The following is a 25,345-nucleotide window of genomic DNA, read 5'->3' on the forward strand; positions in this document are numbered from 1 at the left end:
ACGATTTGTAGATGCAAGATTTTTTTTTCAAAAACGACTAATTTGTTTAAACAATATAGATAAATAATATCGATATTATTTGCAATTCAATTCAACCAAATTTAATATAATTTTATTTATAAACTGCAAAAATACCGAAAGTAGGGTGCCTTAACCGAAGATAAACAACAACAAATGGTATTGTAGCACCACACGAAGTAAAAAGCAAAAAAATCGAATCGAAAATATTCAACAAAAAAATATAAGAAAAAATAAATATTTTGAGACGATATGTCCCACTGTGCGAGTGTCTACTACGAATACCTCACAAAAGGTAGTAAAACACAAGCAGAGAAATGGCTATGCGTGGGCAGCGAAGCTCCCACTCAAGTACCGACGCTACAAACGACCAAACAGTGATCGACAGAATTTTGTTGGTATGTTTACAATGTAATATAACCGACGCTTTATAATTGTGCGTGGAAAGATGTACGTTGTTAGTGCAATTAGAATGCAAATTCTCAAATAGGAATATCAATACTTCCAGGAGAATAAAAACGAATGCGTTTGGTTGGTGAAGAACGATCTATACAACAAATAAACCAAAGGTGCGAGAATGAGTGTTGTTATTGCAAATTTGGAAATGCAAATTTTCAAAGTGTTTTTAGTAAAACGAGGAGAATAACAACACGTCAAATATTTTTTGGTTGGAGAGGATTATAACAACAAAATAAACCAAACGAAAATGTATGTGGGCTGTTATGTCAATTTGCCAATGCAAATTCTCAACTAAAGGGCTTCGTTAGAAAAGACCTTGGGGAATAACAACAACAATAACAACTAAGAAAAGAGATCGATGGTGTTAGAAACGAGATTTCAAAATGTAGCCGCAAAGTTATTGGAAGAAAGGGGTGTCGTTATTTCTCACTGCTGGCTGTGGATATCAACAAGAAAGCGTGGGGGTCTATGAAGCCTTTAAGTGAGAAATAAATAAACACTGCGAAATGAATAGCGAATAATTGTAGTGATGTTGTTGTAATTATTTCTCTAAAAGGGTTCTGTCTTAGAAAGCAGAACCAAACGAGAAAAGTAGAAAACAACAAATTCAAAGGAACAGCACTGCTTGAAATGATCTCTGAAAAGATCAACGACAAATGGAAATTTGTTGTTGTGTTAACTATTAAAGTGTTTTATTTTCGAAAATAGAACCAAAATAATTAAGGGACAGCAACAAATTGAAATAAGCAGCACTGTTGGCGAGGATCACTACAATTACTGCTACGACTAAGTGAGTGGACTGTATTTTATGCGATGAAAGCAAAGAAATGACGATGTACAAACAAAAGGACAGTATCAAGGCGACCAATGGGCGATGTAGCGAACAATTTTAAACCGAAAAATTTAATATTTTCGAGAGATTATTTTTTTGAAAAACAAACACTCGTGTATGCTCTATTTTTTGCACAGAAACTGATTTACGTACCTGTGTTTTGTTGATGGAATGTATGATGATGGGTGGATGGATAATCATGTGAAATGATGAGTTAGATCCACCACAACTATAGCAAATTGCTCTGATGGCAACAACAAAGAATCCAATGTCCGAGTTTCTTCTCTTCTTGAACAAGTGTAATTGGTTTTGCGGGCAACAACAAATGGCTTCGACTGGAACAGATCCGGCTCGATTGGATCAAAATGTTGGCGTGATACCACTGACCGTCGATAGCTCAGGGATGAAAAGAGAAGAAATAAAAGACAAACACGAGTGTATCAGTTCAAATATATTTTCGGTTTATTGTTGGTATAGGGTTTCTGCGAACGAGAAACATTACCTTTTGTATGACTCGACAACGAAATGATTGCAATAGGAGTGTGACTCCTTCGAAAGTGAAATAGCAAGTGAAGTTGCAGGTGGGCAGAATAGCGTTCACAAGGCCGTGACATCAACTACGACCGCAGCATTGGAAAGCGCCCCTCTGCATCCGAACTAAGCGAATAAGGCTTCCAGGAGAGTGAGTAGAAAAGAGCAAGCTCTCTTCTACAATCCGAACTAGGCGAATACGGCTCCTGGAAGAAGTGCAGAGAAGTTATCCCCATAGGGCTCATAAGAGCGGCCAATTAGCGCGGGTAATTGGAATGCTCGGAAGGGGAAACAAAGTATCGAACATATACATTGGCGTAACCAATGTATCGAACTTATACAATAACTATATTTTTTGATATCTTTCGTTGAAATAAATAACTTTCCGTTGAATTATAATCTTGATTTAGACAAGATGGAAAGCTAATTTCGCCTTATTGTTCTTACTTGGTGAGGTAGACTAGGGAGGGTAAACTTTGCATTTGGGGTTTCAAAAAAATATAACGCCGTTGAAACCATGGTAGGGCTGGGTATAGAGGCTCCAACTCCAATTAAGATCCGGAGTTGGTTAACATGGCTATATCTAGGATTGAACCATTTAATTTCTTCATTCTTATCCGGACCCACACGGGTGCAGCGTGGGTTGGATACATTGTCCCCTCTACATATTTATATTTAGTTTTTTTCCGGGAGTCTATAATAGTTATTTTTTTTGTTTATGTTCGGAAAGATATTTAATGGAACAAGAAGGACACGAACCCCCCCACCCGACTGCTTGCTAGAAAAATCAATGGCTCCCACTGTCTGACTTGCTTCCAATAAAATAACCCAATTAACACCTGAATGTCTTTCCTGTTCAAATCTAGAAAAGAGAGCAATACATATAATATTGCACTGCTAATATATTCGGTATTCACCTGGATTATAAATAAATTTTGATGCTGAACATTACATATGGCCTTCGTAATATTTGGTCCAAACTTAGTTTAAGTTTGAAGATGGGCCATATCTGTCCACTTCTTCGGGTACCTCCTCCACGTATTTCATAAAAAAAATAAATACAATTTCAAAATTTTTTCGATAACGACAACACTCGAAGGGTTCATACTTTGCACACGGGAATATTTCTACCAAACATAGATCAGGATCGAATATTAACAATATCGGTCCACTCCTTCCGGTACCTCCCATACGAAATTTCAAACAAATGCAGTTTAAGACGTCCTCTCGAATCGTTTTGAATATTTTTGCAACAAGTTTTTTCATGGGCATACTTCCATACTTCCTGAGTAAATGCCCCGAAGGTTGCAAAAGCGCACGATAAATTTCAAAGAATCAGCCGATTTTTTTTCAGAATTTTGTTCCCATAATTTTTGTCCATACTTAGATCAAGTTGGAAGATATCGATCTGTTTCTTCGAGTACCTCCCACACAAAAAATGTTCAAAATATTTCCGAAAAATGCTGATTTGGTCCAAACTTTGCACAACGTAATATTTCTTCCAGACATAGATCTGATTCGAATATGGACTATATAGGTCTACTTCTTCTGGTACCTCCCTACAAAATTTCAAGGAAAATGTCGACCATCGAGACATGTTTTGCAATGTTCACAATATGTTGTTTCTTTAGATTATAGACCAAAAGCTCAAAAAACTCTGTTGGCAAAAACTGAAATGACTGATGAGTACGAATTGACTATTCGAGGTGACGGAAACTTTATACGTCGTTAAATATCTTCCCAACGTTCATCCGGTTCTAAGAAGGTCTATATCAGAGCAGCTCTCTCACAAAAATTCAAAATTTTTGCAGATGTGCACTTTAAGGTGTGTTCTACATCTTCTGGAGTTGAAGTTTGTAAGTTAGAGAGGAATTAAGAGGGAACTTCATATCGGCAAAATTCCCACTTCAAGAATAGGAGGAACCCCTATCGAGACTTCTAAAAAGGCGGTTCCTTCCTCCTGTTCTTAGATGTCTAAAGTGGCTTAGTCACAGCGTTTAAAAAGGACTGAGAAGAAGTCAAGACTCCTCAGCTGCCTCAACTCCAAAACCCTGCAAAAATTTGATGGAAGGAAGTCTGCTGATGACCAAAGGGAAACAATGTGATAAGGTTATAAGGTGCAATGATGGGTCTGGGGTTTACTTCCAAGGTAGCATGTTCTCAATGAACCAATCCAATTTCACAATCATTGGTTGTGAAGAGGATAGGATCATCTGAGGAGCTGCTTCCTGTCGCTAAGAAATTGGCACTGTTACAGCCGGTCCATTCACCTGCGTTGTTGTTGTACCAGTTTGGATGTCCCGTCCATTTGGTTTTCTGTGGAATCCATAAAGATGTTAAATTGGAAATCATATGATTCAGGAAATTTGCTAATTCTGTTGGCCCTAATTTTGTTCGCCCTCCAACAGTTGAGCTATTGAAGGCTGATAGCCTGACCCAAGTTTGCTGACGGGCGGGATGTAGGCATTGAGGATCTGCAGTTCTGAGCCTCCAGTCCGAATGGCATTGTCTCAATGATGTTATCTAGTGGAGAGAGTGTGGGGAGGTCTATGATTCTGTAGCTTACGTTACGATCAATAATGAACGCAAGCCTACCACCGTAATTTTTCTCTCTTTCCTTCCTGAAAATGTCAATGCTACCATGACTCTACAATCTGCAGTCTTGGCTTGGTTACTCTGTGAGATAGACAACATTCTTGCGTATGACGCCATGGCATACTGAGCAGTAGAACTGAATGGCACGCCTGCTCTGGATGTTAGTTGTTGATCGAATCCGTGTGTTATTAGCATAAGTACAGTTACTGTTCGATCGACGCCGCATGCAGCAGTCTGCCACAAACCTGTCCTGTGACTGGCAAGTCATGAGCATCTGCGTATGTGACACCACTGTTGACAACCGTTACATAGCACCTGAGTTAGGTTGTGATTAATCGGACATGTTCGACATACAGAGTAGATCTTGACCTCATTCGAATTGGGGCCAGGATTCTGCTCAATGACAGCAATAAAGAACAGGATTAACCCTTTGAACCCCGAATTTTTTTCCGTAGAGATAAACAAATTTTTCATATCTATTATGATTAGTAGTCGCAAAAATAAGTCCTTTATGCAAAAAATTCGTATCAATTCCTTGCGGTTAGGGAGGTATCAAATGTTGCCAGTGGGCAACATCGGGCCATTGTGGTTATAAAAATGAACAAAGTTTGTTTCCTAAGTCTTTGTATTATCGTTACATTTTTTATTATTCATGATGTGGAAAAGCAAAAAATGGTGAGTTTGTTAAATTCTAAAGAAAAATTGATGGAAATTGAATGGAAAATTGGTCTATATTTATCATATATACAGTCGAAATCGCTTATAACGTCGTCGTTTATAACGTCATATCGCTTATAGCGACGAAATCCAAAAGTCCCGAATTTCTGCCCTTTATATTCCACACAAATAAATATCGCTTATAACGTCATCGCTTATAGCGTCATATCGGTTGTAACGTCGGTTTTTTTGTGAAATATTTGAATTTTGCTATCGGTTATAACGTCGAAACATACGAAGAAGGAAATTGTCTCTTAATAATTTGTTGTGTGTATATTTTTATACCCTCCACCATAGTATGGAGGGTATATTAAGTTTGTTTTTCCGTTTGTAACGCATTGAAATACTCATTTGCGACCCTATAAAGTATATATATTCTTGATCAGGGTAAAATTCTAAGTCGATCTGAGCACGTCCGTACGTCCGTCCATCCGTCCGTCTGTTGTAATCACTCTAGCATCCACAAAAATGGAGATAGGACGCTGAAATTTTGGGAAAATTCGTCTTTTGTTTGCAGGCAGGTCAAGTTCGATGATGGGCTATATCGGTCCACGTTTTGGTATAGCCCCCATATAACGGTACCCCCCGATTTACGGTATTTTGACGTTTTTAGCTACATTTTCAGACCGATTTGGCTATAATTTGACATTTAGGGTTCTTAAGTGTCAATAAACATATATAAAAAACTTGTGGACATAGGTCCACGTTTTGGTATAGCCCCCATATAACGGTACCCCCCGATTTGCGGTATTTTGACGTTTTTAGCTACATTTTTAGACCGATTTAGCTATAATTTGACATTTAGGGTTCTTAAGTATCAATAAACTTATATAACAAAAGTTGTGGACATAGGTCCACGTTTTGGTATATCCCCCATATAACGGTACCCCCCGATATACGGTATTTTGACGTTTATAGCTACATTATCAGACCGATGTAGCTATAATTTGACATTTAGGGTTCTTAAGTGTTAATAAACTTATATATTAGAAGTTGTGGACATAGGTCCACGTTTTAGTATAGCCCCCATATAACGGCACCCCCCGATTTACGGTATTTTGACGGTTTTAGCTACATTTTCAGACCGACTTAGCTATATTTTGACATTTGGGGTTATTAAGTGTCATTAAACTTATTTAACAAAACTTGTGGACATAGGTCCACGTTTTGGTATAGCCCCCATATAACGGTACCCCCCGATTTGCGGTATTTTGACGTTTGTAGCTACATTTTCAGACCGATTTAGCTATAATTTGACATTTAGGGTTCTTAAGTGTCAGTTAACTTATATAACTAAATTTGTGGACATAGGTCCACGTTTTGGTATAGCCCCCATATAACGGTACTCCCCGATTTACGGTATTTTGACGTTTTAGCTACATTTTCAGACCGATGAAGCTATAATTTGGCATTTGTAGTTCTTAAATGTCACTAAACTTCTGTGACAAAACTTGTGGACATAGGTCCACGTTTTGGTATAGCCCCCATATAACGGTACCACCCGATTTACGGCATTTTGACGTTTTTATCTGCATTTTCAGACCGATTTAGCTATCAATTGACATTTACGGTTCTTAAATGTCTATAAACATTTATAACTAGTGGACATAGGTCCATGTTTTGGAATAGCCCCCATATAACGTTACCGCCCGATTTCAGGTATTTTGAGAATTTTACCTACAACCGAATTATCTGTAATTTGAACATTTGACATTTGAAATTCTTAGTGGTCACCACACCTCTCCACCAAAAATTGTCAAGAAAGCCCCCATATAACGGTACCTTCCGATTTTCAGTAATTTGATGATTTTACCTACAATATAAAACCGAACTAGCAGTAATTTGACATTTGAAGTTCTTAGTGGTCACAACACCTCTCCATCAAAAATTGTCAACATAGGTCCATGTTCGGATATAGCTCCCATGTAACGGTACCTCCCAATTTTCAGTAATTTGGCAATTTTAGCTACAATTTTTAACAGAACTAACTGTAATTTTACATTTGAAGGTTGTAGCGGTCACCACACATCTGCATCAACAATTTTCAACTTAGCCCCAATATAACGATACTTCCCGATTTTCGGTACTTTGAGGATTTTACTTAAAATGTTTAACCGAACGTAGGTCCATGTTTTTGTATAGCCACAAAGCAAACCTCCCGATTTTCCGTACCTTAGCTTTATTTTTTGGACGAACTTTCTGTAATTTGTTCATTTAAGTTCATATTTTCGTATAGCCCAGATACCTCCGAACTAGCTGTTAATGACATTTGAAGTTCCCACGTTATGTACCGATTTTCGATATTTTGAAGATTCTAGCTAAATTTTTTAACCGAATTAGGAGCTATTTGACATTAAAGTCTCCCATCAAAAACTGTCAACATAGGCCCATGTTTTATTATAACCCCTATATAACAGTACGTCCCAATTTCTAGCCCACCAAAAATTGTCAACAGTTAGACATAGGCACCTTAAAAATGACCTCCCGAATGAAGCATTTTATGTACATTATCTGACATTTTAACGTACTCACTTAAAGTTGGGGACAGGAATGAATATTTTATGGTGGAGGGTATGAAAAGTTCGGCCCGGCCGAACTTAATGCTCTTTTACTTGTTTCAAACTCAAACAACAACAAAATACCAAACTTATGCACAACATGTTCGAAGATGGCGGTCTCAAGTCAATTAAGCTTGAATGTTTGTCACCCAATGTCACATCTGTTTTACAACCCATGGACCAAGATGGCATATAATCATTAACATAGCATTGCCGGATAAGCAAATATCCACTATCCTGTCAAGAATAGAAAAGGATCAAAGTACGAAATTAAATGTGTTGGATGCCGTGTTAGTGTTAGATGAATCATGGAAAAATGTAACGTCTTCTGCCATTGATAATTTTCTTCATCTTGCGGGATTGTTAATGGGCCTTTAAAAGTTTCTGAAGACATTTATCTTCGTTCTAATTTCTCCCAACACGTAGAAGATATTTATAAATTATTTGCCATCGATGACAAAGTTTTCACATCTGCCTTATGTAATGACGACAACATAATTGGAAGTTTTAGATGGAGGCAATTCTAATGAACAGAGTTTCAAATGCTGTAAGTGTCAGAGGCGTGTCTAGCTGTATAAACTCTTCAAAAATGTATTTACTCAGAAGATGTTACAAACAAAAATGTGTTTTGGAAACCCTTTCAAAACTCAGATCTGAGTTTAATTAAAAAAAAAAAAACGGAATTCAAAAGCACAAAGTAAAATAACAGACTCTTAGAAATAGAACCATATCCTATTTAAAGGTGATATTTTGAAGGTCATCTGCTGAAGAATGAATTTAATATCGTTATTTTTTATTATTTTGTCATTTATAGATTAAAAAATAAAAAATTTAATTGATTTATTTATTTACTTAATAAACAACGTATTTATACCCAAATGTCATTATACATAATATTATATTACCTCTTTTATAAATATCGTTTATAACGACTATCGCTTATAGCGTCCGATTTTGGCCGGTCCCTTGACCGACGTTATAAGCGATTTCGACTGTAGTTCACAAATTAGCAAATTTTGACGTATATGGTGGTGTTCATATAACGTGAAATGCTCATATTAACATTTTTCAGAGTGAAGCGTTTGAAAAATATTTTCTATTTTGTATGCAGACTCTAATCCTGATAATATAGGCCTTCATCCAATACATAAAAAATATCATCATCGATATTCGAACAGATATTCGCTTGATATCTTAAAAATTCCTAATATGTAATATGAATATTCACTGAAAAATGTGTCAATCTCCTCTTAATTAAAGTTCAATCTTCGAATAATATTATAAATACAACATTTTTCACAAGTCCGAATGTCTCAGTGACCCTTTGTATTTCATTGAATACCACTAACCAGCATTTTCGACTTCCACTAACGTAACCACTTTATTACCACAATGGCCCAATGTTGCCCACAGGCAACTTCCAAATTTCAAAAATTTATAACTACTGATTGCAACTGTCAATTGATTTTTTTATTTTGTTAGATCAACATCTCAATAAGATTTCTCAATAAATGTTGGCTGCAATTATTCAATTCGATTTACATTTAACGGCATTTTATAAAATCACTTAAACAAGATGTGGCTTATTGCGGTTGATTCATATTCTAAATTTCCTTTCGTAAGGCCAGTATCGGCGGCTAACTCGGCATCAACAATAGCAGCATTGCAAAGTTTTTTTGCAATTGAAGGCTTACCGCGCACCATTGTAAGTGACAATGGTACACAATTCACGTCAGCGGAATTCAAAAGATTTTGTGAAGCAAACGCTATTGAACATTTGACGACAGCTCCGTTTCACCCAGCTTCGAATGGATTAGCTGAGCGTTTTGTTCGAACATTTAAGACAGCTTTCAACAAGATTAGTAAAGAGCAGCCGAACCAGGAAAAGGCATTATACAAGTATTTGGTGACGTACAGATCAACGCCAAACCCACAAACAGGCAAGTCCCCTGCTGAATTACTTCACGGTCGACAGCCTCGTACAATCTTAACTGCAATGTTTCCGGTAAGGAATCAAACATCAAATATTTCGTCGAAATTGTCTACTGGTCAAAAGGTTTATGTACGTAACTTTTCTGGTAAGAAGCGCTGGATAGAAGGAGAAGTAAAAGGAAGAATAGGAAATCTTATGTATTTGGTAAATACAGCGCAGGGAGAAATCAGACGGCATCAAAATCAAATAAAAAGCAGAATGGAAGTCAGCTCTGATAACAACTTAAATCAACAAGTCCATTTACCACGTAATTATGACGATATTGACATAATAATTCCAGATATGCAAGCAGGTCGAAATTCAAGAGAAGAAACGGGCCATAGTCGCTCACCACCATTCGCACCACCCAACATTGCAAATCCTTCCACAAGTATAGAACTATTTAATCAAGCTTTAATTCCAACGGCATCAGTGGAAACACATCGAAATTCCAAAAACTCTCAACCGGCTATGCAAAGAACTAACGAACCATTTGAACATGAAAATAGTTTCATAATACGACGCAACGAAAAACGTAGACAGCAGTTTACCCCAAGAAGATCTGAAAGAATTCGTAAAAAAATTAAAGGAGAAGAAAATTAGGAGCGAGGGAATGTTGGAAATAAAAAACTACTTGTTATTCAAATAATTTTCAATCATGTCTTCATTGAAAACTTTTGTCAACATATTAGCTTTTGTGTATTATAACTTGTCATGCATATTCATTCTGTTTACGTTTACTTTTGAATAAAGACTAATTGTGATTTTGTAACTTATTTTGGAATTTCTGGGATTCAACAATTTCCAATTGTGTACTCGACTACTTATACTTAAACAAGCATAACTTCGCTATCTAGCTATTTATTTAAAAATAATTTCAATTTGTATTCTTCTTAAATCAACCTACCGATACCCACTTAGTATATACATATAAATATCTCAAACGGTGTGGGAAATACGCATACACAAACATGCAAAATTGCCCACAGGCAACATCGGGCCACAAAGGGTTAAGAGCGAAGCTGCGGGCATGATTTGCTCACTTGTGGGAAAACAGGCGTGTGATACAGTTGTCGCTGAATTAACGATCCTTGGCCGATTACTCGTGTCGTTCTGGCAATGATTCGCCTGGGTCGAATGTCTTGGTGAAGAAGCAAGTTAGTGAAACCCTGTACGTCTGCCAAGCAGAGCAAGGATAACGCCAAGCTCAGCTCTTCGCAAAAACGTATGTATTGTTTCCTGCTAGCAATAATTGACAAGGCTGACCACCAATAGGCGCAACAGCGATTGTCATTGGTTGCTGGTGAAAGGCCAACTTAGGGACATTCTCATCTCGGGTGTGGTTGACCAGAACAACGGCCAGGCTGCTCTTTACAAAGGAGTCAAAGTAATTAGCTGCATGAACAAGAAATCAGAAGATTTTCTTATTCAGGCAGTTAAGGACATGAGCTCGCTTTGTGAAGGCAAGAAATTGTCAGTTGTACCCGTTTCTAAGATGCCATGAAATGATAACTTCAGTATGCCTTATTCCCACTTCAGTGGAGTTTGGAAGAATAGAAGTCAATCGAGAAACAGATCGTCGGTCTTCAGAGGGGAAAGCGGAGAATCCTTAACTCCTTTCAGAAGAACCACGGCGAACGGACTAAGCGGCAAGACATATACCCTATGTATATCAATCGGAGCGACGGTTTCTGTACTATCTCTAGACTATATACTGAACAAATCAGGTTGATCCGACGCTTATAAATATTTTTGTCGCACCTTCCCATACAAGTTGGACCACTATGCACCGGACGGAAACAATGCGTCCATCGGCGCCCTCAACACAAGTGTGAGTACCAATCCGTTCCCACGTATTTGGACGTGTTCACCCCCTTGGTTTGGGGCGGAGCCTATCTAACCATCCTGCTATGGGTCAGGCAACCGATTGATACTGCAACTCCACATTTGAGCGAAAGCTCTATCCGCGATTTGGGTATAAACCACAGCCTCCACGATTCTCCCAACAGGGGCCTGCACCAAACTGCCACGTTAGATCTTTTAGACCTAGGGGCTCCTGACAACCGCGGCACCAGAATATAGCCTCCGGTCAGGCTTCGTAGTATAAAAACTACTACCAGTTGAACTCCACATAATACGGGTGAACCACTACAACAAGTCACAATAAAACCCGAACTGTAGAGGATGAAAAGCTAATAGACAGATTAACTAGCCTCTTAAGACTTCAATGACAAGATGGTATAATTCGCCAATGCTTCGGAATGAATTAGGTTCCAGAAGACCTCAGTACGATGACATCAATGGTAAATCAGTATAAACCGCCTTAATGAGGTGGTTGGACATTGCGAACAATATGAAAAATTTAAACTTCACCCCAGAGACCTTTCTTTGGCTTTTAGTGATAAAAGTTTTGACCAGCTGAAAATCTAGATGTTGATGTTGTGGTAGTGCTTTTATGTGGCCTCAATTCGGCTCAATCAAAAACACTCCACAAGCCCCCTTCAACGTGATCCTGGATGTCCTATCACTTGATATCCTGACCCAGTTTCAGGCTGATAGGACGGCTTTTAAACTCCGAGATTCAGGATCGTGGCAAACTTCACATTTCAAACATGTGAAGATCTTAAACTTAATTAATAGTCTGCTTGAATCAAATCACAGGAGTCGCGTAAGCGGTTGTATGATACGTTTCTTCAGGTTTGACTCATCCGTAATTTTTCTGAGGTAATTTTCCTCTAGACGGTCCGGCAATTTGCATATACAAATGGGTCCAAGATGAAAAGAGGCACTGGCGTGAGAACTCATAATTCAAACACTCATTTATGTTTATTAGTAGTAGTATCTTTTTATTTACATTCTTAAAAGTTGCACATTTTCTTTATATATGTAAAGCAATATATGTAAGTAACAAGTATATAAATATAAATTGTGTTTGTGTAATTGAGGCACTGATTTATTGTCGTCTGCCTGTTATCTGGTAAATTAAATCAATAAGTTTTTGGAAAATAATTTGAAAAGAAAATTGAATTGATTTACAAGTTAAATTCACTTATTAATTGATTTCTGTATTGTGTACAAGATATTATAAATCTTGATAGCTGATTCCAGTTTATAGTATGCCCATTTAATATATTTATCAACTCTTCTTCATGCAGCAACACCTTTTGGAAGAACATAATTCTAAATTCCTTCAATGATGGACAACGACATAAAAAATGTTGAAGAGTTTCTATTTCCCTCATATTGCAAAGTGAGCATCTGGGGTTTCAATTTAGTTCATATTTATTAAAGTTGAGTTTAAGCATATCACTTCTGGCTTTAAATATCCACATTTGTTCTTGTGGTGTTGTTTGTGATGTTTGGTACATCTGAACTACGGTTGGATCCAGCTTATTGTAGAACCGACTTGTTTGAGTGGTTTTATTTATGTTATTAATCCGATATTTTGATATTAATGTCTCTAAGAGGAAGTCTTTTTTGGCAATGATTTGGCTCTTAGTGTTATTTGTATCAAACGGTTCAATATAGGAGTTTATTAACGACTTTCGCCCAATATATTTGGTTTTGTACAATTTTGTTTGCCAGCTTTTAAGGTAATCGATTATCGCCATAGTCTAATAGTACACAAGTTATACATTTCAGATGTGTATTTAATGCGCTAATATGGTTATTCTCCGTTTCTGTTTCCAATCTCAGGATATATGTTGGTGTAAAGTTTGGTAGTCTGAGAACCTATAATTTGTGTACGAGATATAAGAGATATCAACAAGAAAATTTGACACAAGATAAAGTAGAAGTCGTATAAATAATAAAACGCACACTGTACGTGAACAAAAACAAACAATAAACATCATTTGTTGTTGCTTTTTTCACTCAGACATTCACACATGTTTTCGTTTTGATTGTATTTTGTTGGTCTCTACTGGTCTATAGTCAAGCGGTCTTTAAAGGCCTTAATTGCTGGACCCTACCCAGCAAAAATTTGGTAGGCACATGTCATTACTTTCTGCATTACCAGGTAATGAGTACTCATTACCCTCCGCATTATCAGACAGTACATATATAACAGTTAACATATAACTAGTTACATCCTTACTTACTACTTACATACAAAGGAATAAGTACGGTGGCACAGGGCTAGAAGTTCATGTGTTCGACACCGGCAGGGACCGGAATAAAAGAAAAAGTAGAAATAAAAACAAAAAATAATTGGAGTGTTGAATTTGAATATAATTTCACCACAATTGTTCTAAAAATAGAACATATGCTTTTTAGCTTTTTTTGACTACTGGTAAGTGGTTAAATATGTACTTAACAAGTAAAAAAGTATCAGTCGGCTTTGCCGACAGAGATATACCCTCAGCCTGTGTATATTGAAACAATTTTTTTCCAAAAAACGCATGTATTTAGGGAGTTTTAAAAATTTTGGGCGTTTGAACTAACAAAAATGTTGATTAGGTTTTAATATCAAAAGTTTTGCGGAGGAGATACTAAAAAGAATGCATCTCCAGCCACTACATATGGTACCATAGGGGTTTTTTAGAACTTCAGGGATATTTGCTCAAGAAGTATGAACTTGCCCTTGAAACAACTTTTACCATCGCAATTGAGGCAGCGAATGCAAGTTGCTTCAACAAAAATCAAAGTGATTCGAAAGCAGGTCTTAAAGTGAACATGTATCCGAAATTTTGTGTGGGAGGTACCGGATGGAGTGGACAAATATAGTCCATATTTGAACCTGATCTATTTCTGGTAGATATATTAAGATGTGTAAAGAATGGTCCAATTCGGCCACTCTCTTCAAGAGTTATCGTACGCACAATTTTACCGAACATTTTTGAACTTTTGTGGGGGAGGTACCTGAAGGAGTGGACCGATATGGCTTATCTTCGAACTTAAACTATGCTTAGACAAAATATTATTAAGGCCAAACTTTGGGCCGAATCGGCAGACCTGTTCGAGAGTTATTTTGCCCTCCAACCTACTCACACGGTGTCATAGGGGTTTTTTTGCAACTTTCAGGCTATTTTCTCAGGAAGTATGGACTTGCCCCTGATGAAACTTTACCGTCGTATGGAGGGCAGTGAATACAAGTTGCTAAAGCAAAAATCAAAGCGATTCGAGAGATGTTCCTAAGTTTGGACAAAATATTACGAAAACCAAAATTTGAACCGAATCGGTTCATCCGTTCGAGAGTTATCGTGCGCTCCAGCCAGCCAGACAGACAGACAGACGGACGGACATTGCTCAATCGACTCCAAATTGTCTGAAACACATTTCGTCCAAACATACTTGGGGTCTAAAACCATTATTTCGATGAGGCACATTTTGCCCGTATGAAAGTGTATATACCCTTCATAGCCTAAAGGCTGAGGGTATAAAAAACACATTTAAGGAAGTACTTCCTCCCTATGACATCCCCATGTAAAAATAATGACTTTTACGGTCAATTAGTAAGTAGTTACAACTGCAAAAATTTACTGAATAAAGTCATTATTTGGTAATGACTTTTTTTGCTGGGTATATTCTCGAGTTATCCTTGGTTGCATTAAAACTCTGCATGATTTAATCAATATCGTTCAACTTTGCTGGGACATGGAATATCATAGTAATATAAGAGGAAACGAATTAACAGATGATCTAGCTCTGGTGGTTCTAATCTACTAGTTGATGAATACGAGAGTCACTCGCAAAACCTTCTGGAAATTTTGATAGTTTTTTTTTATAGCCTAAGCGTCCTTAGCACAGTTCGACATACGACTATGTGTTGTGTTGTTTACAGTTACTTGAAAAATCACTTTGGAAAAAATGGAATTTACTTGTAAACATAATAATTTTTCACAACTTTCGTCGTAGATTGTCACGGTAAGAGTGCATCGATCAAATTAAATCTTTGTATGTCGATAAAGGGCCATCCTATAGCAATATGAAAAACTGGTTTAATGAATTCAATCGTGGCCGACACTTGACAAAAAACCAAGATCATGAGGGTCGCCCAAAATCGGCCTTTGTGCCAGAAAAAAATTAAGCCGTATGTGAGTATAATCTCAGATCGCCATGTTAAATACCGTGAGATAGAGGCATCCCTTGGCATTTCTTTCACCAACTAACATTTAATATTGCATGAACACCTGGCCGCACAAATCAATTTTCTCGCTAGATCCAGCAAAATTGGTCAATTTCTCAAAAAAGGCCCTCCACCATAAGATATTCTGAACTAAAAGGGAATAATTAGTTTTCATTCCTGTCCAAAACATTAAGCGGGTACCTAAAAATGTCAGATAATGTACCTATAATGTCTTCATTCGGGCGCATATTGCGGAGGAGCTTTGTGACAACTGGGAACCGCAAATGACCAATTACATCTTGTTCAGCTAAAAATGGTAGCTAAAAAATTCTTCTAAAAAACTTGTACTATATAACATAGGGGTTATAACAAAACATGTACCTATGTTGACAGTTTATGATGCAGAAGTTTTGTGACCACTGGGAATCTCAAATGTCAAATTACTGGTAGTTTGGTAGAAAAATGTAGGACAAATTCTAGCTAGTTCGGTTAAAAATTGTAACTAAAATCCTAAAAATACCGAAAATCGGTACGTAACGTTGTATGGAGGCTATACCAAAACTTAGACCTATGATGAATATTTCTAGTGGATTGTGATCAATCGGAACTTCAAATTTCAAATAACAGTTAGTTCGGTTAAAAATTGTGGCTAGAATCCTCATAATAGCGAAAATCGGGAGGTACCGCTTATATGGGTTATTCAAAAATATGGACCTAAATTAACAATTCTTCTTGTAGAATTTTTGTTAGCTCTCAAATTTCAAACGACGTACAGTTCGGCCAACAAATGAAGCTAAAATCCTCAAATTACTGAAAATCGGGAGGTTTGTATGGGGGCTATACCTACGTTGACAATTTTTGGTGTAGACGTTTTGCGACCACTGGGAACCTCAAATATTGAAATACCGCTATTTAGGTAAAAAATGTAGATACAATTCTCAAAATATCGAAAATAAGGGGGATTATACCGAAACATGGACCTATTTTGACAATTTTTACTGTGATAATTGGGGCAATACCGATACATAGACCTAAATAGACAATTTTGGTAGAGAAGTTTCGTGACTGCAGGGAACCTTAACGGGTAGTTCAATGAAAACAATTAGCTAAAACCATTAAAATAACGAACATAGGGAGGTGCCGTTGTATGGACCTAAGTTGACAAATTGTGAAGAAGTTTCGTGACTGTAGGGAACATCAAATATCTAATTACGGGTACTTACTTACTTAGCTGGCCCATTACAGAACATTTGTTCCATAGACCGAACTAAGAAAAGATCTCTAATTCTCTCTATTTAGTGCATCGCTTTCTGGAATACCGTGCCTTGTCATCTCTTCATCCACTTGTTTGCGCCATCTATTCTTTGGCCTGCAAATTCTGGGTGCACCGCCATGTGGCCCGAATTTATACGCCTTTTTAGCAGGTTCATCATCGCTCATTCTTATGATATGGCCTAGCCAACGCAATCGTTGCATCTCGATACGTTTATCTATACTGATGTCGTTGTATAGCTGATGCAGCTCGCGACGTCGATATTTACAGTTAACGCAGATTGGTCCGTAGATCTTTCGAAGAATTTTTCTCTTAAGCACGCCAAGCACTGCCTTATTTGCTTACGCAAGTACCCAGGCTTCGGAACCATACATCAGCACGGGTAGTATCAGTGTTTAGTAAAGCGGTATTTTTGTTTTACGAGTTGCGGCTTTGTTTTTAAAGAGCTTACTTAAGCCAAACAGCATCTATTGGCCAATACAAGTCTTCTTTTTTCACAACTGATGTCGTTTGCTGTGTTTACGGCGGTGCCGAGGTATACGAAATCTTTTACTACCTCAAAATTATAGGAAGCAACTTCAACAGTCCGAGCTCAATGGACGCATTGCGCGTCGACGCCATCAACTTAGTCTTCTCGCCGTTTACCGCCGGACCTACTTTAGCAGATTCTCCTTCGACCTTCATAAAGGTATCGGTTACTTCTTTTACTGATCGTCCCATGATGTCTATATCATCAGCATAAGCAACTAACATGTGGATATTGTTGTAGATTGTGCCACTTCTTTTGATGTTTGTCTCTGGTATAACCTTTTCTAGCAGGATGTTGAAAAGATCACACGAAAGGCTGCCTCTTTGCCTAAAACCTCTTTTGGTAAAAACCTCTTCGGAGAGATTCTTTCCTACTTTAACTCAAGATCTTGTGTCAGTTGGAGTCATTTTACAAAGCCGAATACAAAATCACACATGGCTTGGAATACCTTTGAAAGTAGCGGGCTGTCGAAGGCTGCTTTATAATCGACAAAAAGTTGGTATGTGTTGTTCTGCAACTCTTGGGTCTTCTCCAGGATTTGCCACAAGGTAAATATCTGGTCAATGGTGGACTTGCCAGGTCTAAAGCCGCATTGGTATGGTCCAATTATTTCGTTGACCATAGTCGTTCGCATAATATCGCTGACACTATCTTGTAGGCGATAGGGAGAAGACTTATGCCCCTATAGTTGGAGCATAAAGTCTTATCTCATTTCTAATGAATGGGACACATGATGCTCAGGTTCCAATCGTCGGGAACGCGCTCTTCCTGCTAGATGGAGCTAACTAGCTGATGCATACACCTTATCAGACTGTTGCCTCCGGTTTTAAACCGCTGGGCTGGTAGGCCATCAGCTCCTGCTGTCTTAATATTCTTCAGCCGGTTTATTGATGTCTCTACCTCATCTTGGCCGGGTGGTATACATTCAATACCATCTTCTGGGATTGGATCTGTGGAATCTTCGTCGATTTCGGTATTTTTAAATACCAACAGTTTGGAAAAATGCTCTTTCCATATCCTTATCAGTTATCAAATTACCTTGCTGGACTCTACTGGAGGATGTGCCAGAGCCAAAGCCATCAGTTTAATGTTTCTCTCCTTGGTAGAATTTTCGGACTTCATTCTGTCCCCTGTACATCTTGATTTGTTCACACTCCCGCTTTTCCATCTCTCTCTTTTTCCTGCGGAAAAGACGTTTCTCCTCTCTCCTTTTCTCCCGATATCTCTCTCGTGCGCTACGCGTTGTTACTGACTGTAAAGTAGCCCGCATTTTTCTCTTCGGTAGCAGCACGACACTCCTGGTTATACCATGGATTCCTTGGTGGAGGTCTCTGGTATCCAGGTACTAATTTTCCGACTGTTTGCATGGAGTGGACAATGTTTTGCCATTGTCCTGATATGTTATCGGGAGGAGGAGTGCTTCGATTAAACAGTTGGGCCAGTTGAGTGGAATATGCTGTGGCTATCTGTTGTGATTGCAGCTTACCTATGTCCAACTAACGGGTAGTGTCTGCTCTCACTTTGTTTGCAGCGTTTAATCTGGTACGTACCTTTGCTGCAACAATGCACGATGGGGGGGAATTTTTGCGTATACTTGCGAATAAAAAAATTATCAACTTCCAGATTTCGTAAAACTTAAAAACTTGGATATTTTTAATTTTTGGTTGGAAAATCAGCGAAAACCTAAACTCCTTATAGAATGGATTTCTGCAAAATTTAATCGAGGTGTCAAAGACAACTTCATGACGGAAGTTAAAAAGCAAAATTATAATATTTGTGCACGCCATAACCACAAATGGATAAAAATTGGAGGTCAAAAAGTCGTGTATTGCAATTTGAAAGCTTATGGTTAGCCAGCGACACAGTATTTACGCTAGAACAAGGTAATGAAAAAAAGAAGAGAGGGCGCCCTAATATGGATTATAGTGAAGGAAGAAAACTTGCTTCGGAAGTCTGCTATGAACACGGCAACAGTACCAAACCCTTGATTCATGCCGCCTCTGTTTCGGCCAATTTGTCAAAAGAAAAATATTTAAACTATGTTCTCAAGGAAGTTCGGTATCAACCAACTAAATTGAGAAAACAATTAACTTCGACAGAGAAAGTTTATGAACGATATATCCAAATCTGAACCGATTTCAATATGATGTCTCAATATTGTTTTCTAGACCAAATTCCGTCACACACTTTAAATTTCATCACAATTGGACATTTATAGCGTGATTGCTGCACGAAATGCCTAAAATCGGGTGAAAATATATATGGGAGCTATATCTAAATCTGAACCGATTTCGATATAATTTGGCATACTTTTTTTCTAGACGTAATTTCGTCACACATTTTAAATTTCATCGAAATTGGACAGAATTTGCGTGTTTGTTGCACCAAATACCTAAAATCGGATGAAAACATATATGGGACCTATATCCAAATCTGAACCGATTTCAATATAATTTAGCAAACATATTTCTAGACCAAACCCTTTCACACGTTTCAAATTTCTTCGAAATTGGACAGAAATTGCGTGTTTGTTGCACGAAATACCTCAAATCGGGCGAAAATATATAAGGGAGCTATATCCAAATCTGAACCGATTTCAAAATAACTTGACAAACTTATTTCCAGTCCGAATTCCGCAACATATTACAAATATCATCATAATTGGACAGAATTTTCGTGTTTCGTCCATCAATTACTCGAAATCGGGCGAACATATACATGAGAGCTATATCTATATATGAACCGATATCAACCAAATTTGGCAGATTAGCTTCTAGACCGATTATAAACATCTGCACGAAATTTTGAAGGTCTAGCTTGCCCCTGTGATTTTTTGCCTCAAAAACATATCATCGGCCCCACCGTGCAATGTAGTGGTCCGAGTCTATGTTTGCACTTCGAAACGATCGTACAAACAAAACACGCTCTATGCATCTCTTCCATCTATCAAAACGTGATCAATTTGATTTCTTGTTCTTTGATCTGGCGAAAGCCGGGTGCCCTTATTATTATCGAAATGCTCAAATCTGGTACTGCTAACCACCATGTTTTTTGCAGCTGCAAAGTCTATCAGCCTCATACCATTGTCAGATATTTCGCTGTGGAGACTAAGTTTCCCGACTGTTTGCCCAAAGATATTCTCCTATCCGATTTTGGCATTAAAATCGCTTAGTATAGTTTTTATGTCATGGGCAGGGCAACGGTCATAAGTTTCTTCTAAGCGCTCGTAAATTATATTTATTTTTTTTTATTTTTTTATTTATTTATATATTTGTGTATACCTGCACAACAAGACAAAGTCTTATAAATTACAGTACAGGTTTATAAAACAAAACTATTTCCATTTTTGAGAATTATAAAATTTTTGTAGAGATAAATGAAAAGTGTAACAAAATTAAGTGTCAATAAACATTTTTAAAGTTAATTAGCATTTATAATGTGATAAAAATAATAATAAAAAATAAATAAACATATATGAATGAAAGCAAGCAAAGATGATTACAATTATAATGACCACAATATTTTCAGATTAAGTAGGATTACGGAAAAGAGAAGGATTACGGAAATAAAGCTCAAGTGTACGTTTAAAGTGGGATGCGTTGTTGATTAATTGTAAGGGGTGTGGGAGAGTATTCCAAAGACGAATTGTACCAATGAAAAATTGCCAATCTGATACGAGGCTTCTACGGAGAAAGGGTTTGATCTTCCTTCCTCTTCTGGATATTGAAAGAGTAATTTTTTGATATAGATAGTTTGGGTTGTGAGTAGTTATGATCTTGTGCAAAAATTGCAAAGCTTTTATGTTAAGGACAGTGGTGAAACTGATTCCGTAAAGAGAATTGGTGAGATGAGATATATCCTGCGTTCTACTCAGCCCATAGACATAACGAATAATACTATTGAAAGCCCTGTTTAGTTTAAGACGACTCTGAGAGTCACAATGAGCAAATATTTCAGAACCGTACAGCAGTCCTGGTACCAAATAGGTTTTGGCCAGTAGACGACGTATGCTTAGAGGCGTAAAGGAATGGGTTAGCCATAAAGTGCGAATTTTTGCAAATGTCTGCCCAACAACAGTATCGACGTGATTTGACCAGCTTAATGAAGAGTTAAACACTACTCCCAAGTTTTTAGCAGAAGAAACTTGCTCAATTCGTTCATTATTTATACGAATATTAATGTTCTGGAAAGATAATCTTTTGTTTCTGTGGATAATTAGGCATTTGGATTTATTTGGATTAAGGAAAAGTCCATTAGATTTGGCCCAGTCGTGCACATGACATAGGTCGTCATTGATTTTTTCGACACAGTGGTTGATATTATTAATGTGACTACTCAAAAAGAGTTGAACGTCATCGGCGTACATATGTATATGACAGTTTTTTAATTGCTGGGGAAGGTCATTGGCGTACATGGAGAATAGAAGAGGACCAATTATTGACCCCTGTGGGACACCTGTGGGCACCGCTAGTGGTTCAGATATTTTTGTACGTGTGTACACCGATTGCGAGCGGTTCGCAAGATATGACCTTATAAGATTAGTCGAAGTAATCGAAAAATGGAAAAAATGTTGAAGCTTGTAACACAGATTATTATGGTCAACAGTGTCGAACGCCTTCGAATGGTCCAGAAGAATGAGGAAACAGACCATGTTGTCGTCAATGTCGCTTCTAATTGACTCCGCAACCTCAGTTAAGGCTGTAATGCAGCTGTGGCCAGCACGAAATCCTGATTGCAAGTCGGTTAGCAACGATTTACGATTTAAATATTCACTAATTTGGTTATGGATGATCTTCTCAAATATCTTGGAAAGATAGCAAAGAATTGCGATCGGGCGAAACTCATTATTTGTCTTGGGAATGGGGATTATTTTAGCGTGCTTCCAACGCGATGGGTAAGTGCTGGTAGTCAGGATATGATTAAAAAAATGTGTAATATATGGATAAATCCAAGGAAGCAAAATGCGAACAAATTTGGGGTCGACCCCGTCAGGTCCAATAGCATTGGACTTAACAGCTGCACAACAGTCAAGAACTACTTGATGTGAGACGCACTGGAATTCGAAATTATCATGGACTAGCTGTTGATCACGTGGGCTATAAAAGGTTATATCCTTGGTATGTTCGTCCTTGTCTTCAGTGGGAGCATGAGCGCAAATAAAGCTGATGTTGAAGAATTTTGCTCTTAATCGAATTGCAGCGATTCTTTCATTCACTGGGGTGAAGCTGGAGACCAGATGTTTTAACCTCCGACCAACTACAAATCCGCAACCAAACTCATGCTTTATGTCATGACAGCTATAATACAGTGCGTCACCTTTAGGTGTTGTTGTGACGCCTTTGTGGCTTAAATACTCAGGAAATGTCGCCAACATTACTGAGGAGTTTTTTGCCACCGTTGAAAATTTTGATGTTGACTGGCCGGGGAATCGATCCCACGACCTTCAGCGTGCAAGCCGGGTGTGCATTAGGGTTATGACTTTTTGACATTTTTCCTCAAAAATGATTTCCTGTAGCAGGGATGAATGAACTTTTGCCTATTAATCACTCTGCTATCGTTTATTCCATTGAAATATAAAAAAAGTTCACGCATAAATCGATTTTAAAAAAATAATTTTTTGAAAAAATATATGAAATGAAAAAAATTTTTTTTTTAAAAATTATTTTTTGTTGCACGAATGAATAAATATAAGCCTACTTACTAATAACTATAATAACGTTTATTTCATTTAAATATTAAAAAGTCGAGAAAAAAGTCACTTTGAAAAAATTTTAATTTTTTTGTTTTTTGTTAAAAAAATATATTATTGAATAAAAGCGTTTACGACATTTTTACGATTCTCAGAATTGAAGAAAAATAGCGAGGAATAAATTTTATGTCATTTTAATTATCTCATGTGGCTCTAAAGTTTATTTTCAATTATATATCTGTTTTCAGTGACTTCAAAAAATTGTCCATAATTTTGATAAATTCAAATTTTAGAATCATTTTATGCGTGAGGTTTTTTCACCGAATCACCTTATAATTAAGATTTTATGTAATCTTATGGCAAAACTCATCACGCTATGATACAGGGATATGAGGTTGTAAAAAAGTTATAACCCTAGTGTGCATACCATTGCACCACGGTGGCACGGATAGTAGGCTGCTTTCATAGTAGGCTGCTTTTTTCTAGCTAACCTGGCGCCCAAAGCCAAGTTTTTTACGTTCTTATGGGTGAACGCGCTGCACATTTTAACTAACTACCTTTAACGGGTGTTAAAGGCAGCTACCTTGGTGATACCACGGGGAGGTCAGTGTCCACTTGAGATGAGAGAGGGACCAAGATAAACCCTGGACTTTGCCATGTTAAAGGCGGTCAGGACCGTTCCTTGCTATCTTTCATCCCCTACGTCACCTAATTACGGGTAGAAAACATGGACCTTTTTTTATTTTTTGATGGAGAAGTTTCGTGTCTGCAGGGAACCTAAAATTTCAAATTACGGGTATTTCAGACAAAATATTTTTAGCATATATCGTAAAAATGCGGAAAATCGGGAGGTACAGTTATATGGCGCTATATCCAAGCATAGACCTATGTTGACAATTTTTGGTGGAGAGGTGTGATGACCACTAAGAACTTCAAAAGTCAAATTACAGCTAGAGTGGTTTAAAATTCTAGCTAAAAATCGTCAAAATACCGAAAGTCGGAAGGTACCGTTATATGGGGGCTATATTCAAACATTACATTATTACAGCTATTCCGATTAAAAATTGTAGCTAAAATCCTCAAAATACCGAAAACCGGTAGGTGCCGTTATATGGGGGCTATATCCAAATATGGATCTATGTCGATAATTTTCTGTGAAGAGGTGTGATGACTACCAAAAACTTCAAATGTCAAATTACTGCTAGTTCGCTTAAAAATTGTAGCTAAAATCCTCAAAATACCAAAAAGCGGGAGGTACCGTTATATGAGGGCTATATCCAAACATGGGCCTATTTTGGCCCATTTGGCAAATGTGTGGTCACTAAGAACCCTAAATGTCAAATTATAGCTAATTCGGTCTAAAAATGTAACTAAAAACGTCAAACCCGGGCGGTACTGTTATATGGGGGCTATTCTAAAACATGGAGTTATGTTCACAAGTTTTGTTATATAAGTTTCTTGACACTAAAAACCCTAAATGTCAAATTATAACTAATTCGGCCTGAAAACGGAAATACCGAAAATCGGGTACCGTTATATGGGGGCTATTCTAAAACATGGAGTTATGGTCACAAGTTTTGTTATATAAGTTTCTTGACACTAAAAACCCTAAATGTCAAATTATAACTAATTCGGCCTGAAAATGTAGTTAAAAACGGCAAATACCGGAAATCGGGGGTACCGTTATATGGGGGCTATAGCAAAACGTGAACCGATATATCCCATCATCGAACTTGACCTACCTGCAGACGCATTTTTCCAAAATTTCAGCGTCCTATCTCCATTTTTGTTGATGCTATAGTAATTACCACAGACGGACGGACATGCAGAAATCGACTCAGAATTTGATCTTGATCAAGAATATATACTTTATTTGGTAGCAAATGATTATTTCTATGCGTTGCAAACGGATAAATAAACTTAATATACCCTTTTAATGGCTTAATGTACCTTTTTAATGGCTTGGCAAAGGTACATAAACAATCAATTTACCACTTTATACTCGTATCTATTTCCAGCACAAACCAACGATCAACAATAGGACAATACTGCGGAAACTTCTTTTCCTCCATCTGCAATCAAAAAAGCAATAACCCTAAAAACTC

The sequence above is a fragment of the Musca autumnalis genome, unplaced genomic scaffold, assembly GCF_047663935.1.
Source record: "Musca autumnalis isolate F117 unplaced genomic scaffold, ASM4766393v1 scaffold_4, whole genome shotgun sequence".
In the NCBI taxonomy this organism is placed as follows: Eukaryota; Metazoa; Arthropoda; class Insecta; order Diptera; family Muscidae; genus Musca; species Musca autumnalis.